A 2,799-nucleotide genomic window follows, 5' to 3' on the forward strand; every position below is an offset into this window, starting at 1 on the left:
ACTCCAATGATCATAACTTCTAGCAAATCCACGAAAGATTGGGCCTCACAAGTCACCCAACAAATGTACGCGTACATACTTGTGTGTGGCGCACCACCATCATGAAGATCGTAACACAAGGACAGGAATGAGAACACAATGCAAAGAAAACACCCAACTGAAAGTGACATGGGAAGGACGGATTCTACAGGAATCCCAAAGCCAATAAAATCATACATCATGAAATCACTCAACTAGCCTCAATCTAAGAGTATGGATTCTACACGAATCCCAATGATGTAACAAGATCAAACATCATGAACTCACTCAACCGGCCTCAATCTAAGAGTATGGATCTTACACGAATCCTAGCATTCACGAAACAAAATCAAAGGTCCAACAAAACCATAACAAGTATAAAATCACTCAACCGAACACATCGGGAGTACGGATGCAACACACATCCTAATGCAACATAAAAGTGCAACAGTGCCTGACTGATATCCAAATGGATCATCAAGGTCCACGATGCACATTGTACCAAGAAAACCCGAGAAGAAATAGGGCGGCATGCAAAACGAGGTAAAAACTCCAAAAATTTGGAAAACTTCAAAATTAAAACCCATTTGACCTTTGGGTTCAAAAACCCCAAACATCCAAAAATAAATGGAATCGGACACCGTATGCAAAAATGGCCAGCATAACAGTGCAAAACTCCAAACCCTCATCCCAAAAAATAGGGAAATGTTCATACCCGCCCAACCGGGTAAAACTAACATATAGAAACGGAGGGGAACACTAGTTCTCAGCCTCCAAAAAAATGGCTACTAAAAACAGAAGCAAAAACAGAGCAGAAACAATAACACAAGAAAGCCCTACCTCACAGCGAAAAGGGCAAAACAGGAATCTGAACCATAAAATAAATATCCTGAAGAAGTAGCTAAAAATTGCGGCAATCCAAGGTTTCCCCGAGCTAGATCAAACGAGCCCAACCTCGCGATGATCCCATGTCCGTAGCTCCCACAACGAACAAAACAATAAAACCTCATGAAGAGGATTTTGGGTTTTACTCTCCAACTTTCCAATTTGAAAGTGAGAAGTGAGGAATTAAATTCCTTTTTGGATATTTATTCACTTTTTGAGTGAATAATCAATTAGGGCATTTAACCAGCCAATCTAGTTAAAGCCCGAATCAACCCAAACGAAAATAGACTATTCCTATAAATAGGAATTCATCTATGGAAAAGCTGTTAAAAATTAAAATAAATCAAATAAAAAGCCCAAAAACCCAAAAACACAAAAATTACCTTAAACAACTTTCACGACAATGCGAACCTCTAAATGCACAGACACGCTTACTGGTCTAATCACATAATGCAATGAGTTCATATTTAATAATCACCGAATGGTTTAAATTAAACATTTTAATAAAGGATACGTCGACCATACAAGGACGACATTGGTAAAATATGAAAGGCTGAATCACTAACTCCATGTGCCACTGCCAGGGATATAATCCTGCACACTCAACAACACGATCAAGTGCAATTGCATATAATAACATAGACGAAGCAATAAATGCATTAAATCACCTAATTTAACCATTTATTTAATTATATTAAAATAATGTATTTACATCACTCACATTCGCAAAAGACATAGAAATGCAGGAATGAAGTAAATAACCATAGCATTAAATCCATCACATAACAAAATCAGAGGTATGTCCAAATACCAAATAACTAGATAACATCATAAAACACACTGTTATCTCAAAATGGCATCATCATGCAATATGATTAACTGAACAACATAGTAGTCTAAAATCTATGATACTGGAATCAAAGAGTAACATTTGACCCTTAGGTCATCTCAAATGTAAAACATCACATAAGAATAGATATCTCTTAGATCAAAATAAAACAAGGTAAATGTCCGCAGCACATAACCAAATAATCAAACAAGAACAATCCATTCTAATTACTTAAGCATTTAATAATGATTGATTACTCTGCATTAAAAAGGCATTTAAAACACATAAGCAAACAAAGTCATAAACATGACTAACCACTGCTACAGGAACCTAGTCCCGTGTAGCATGCTAATAGAACATAGTGCAATCTCTGCACACATCTCAAGGTAATCATGGAACAACCTCATGATACCACATCGATGCTAGTAACCGCTGACACAAACCTCAGTGAACCAAAAATCACATCATAATCTCAAAGATCAATAAAAAGCATAATCAACGCAATTGATAAAGAAACATAAATCCAAACACCTCAACGGTGTAGACCACTCAGGGTCACAATCATGATCCCATCACAACAAAAGATCAGCAAGGTTGCATCCATCAGGATGACTTACAAAAGTCAAATGGGAGAGGCACTACATGGTTTCACAATACTATTCTACCAAGCTTGTTGGGATTTCATTAGCTGGGATTTTCTTGGGGTAATAGAAGAATTGCAAAAAAGAAAACCTATGCTTAAATATTTTAACACCACAAATATACCCATTATTCCTAAGGTGAAAACCCCCAATTATTTCTCAAAATTCAAGCCTATCTCATTATGCAACACAATATATAAGATTATCATAAAGGCTATTTACTTAAGAATGTCGCACCTGATTCCTAAAATTGTGTCTCAAGAACAAGGTGGCTTTGTCCCTGGGAGAGAAACTATGGAAGGGGCCTTAATTTTATGTGAGGCTATACATTCACTTAATTCCTCGAAGACTTCAACCTTCATTATTAAACTTGATATGATGAAGGCCTATGATAGAGTCTATTGGGAGTTCCTGTTCAAAGCTTTA

Source organism: Cupressus sempervirens, chromosome 9 (assembly GCF_028749045.1).
Source record: "Cupressus sempervirens isolate cs-2001-9-10 chromosome 9, ASM2874904v1, whole genome shotgun sequence".
Taxonomy (NCBI): domain Eukaryota; kingdom Viridiplantae; phylum Streptophyta; class Pinopsida; order Cupressales; family Cupressaceae; genus Cupressus; species Cupressus sempervirens.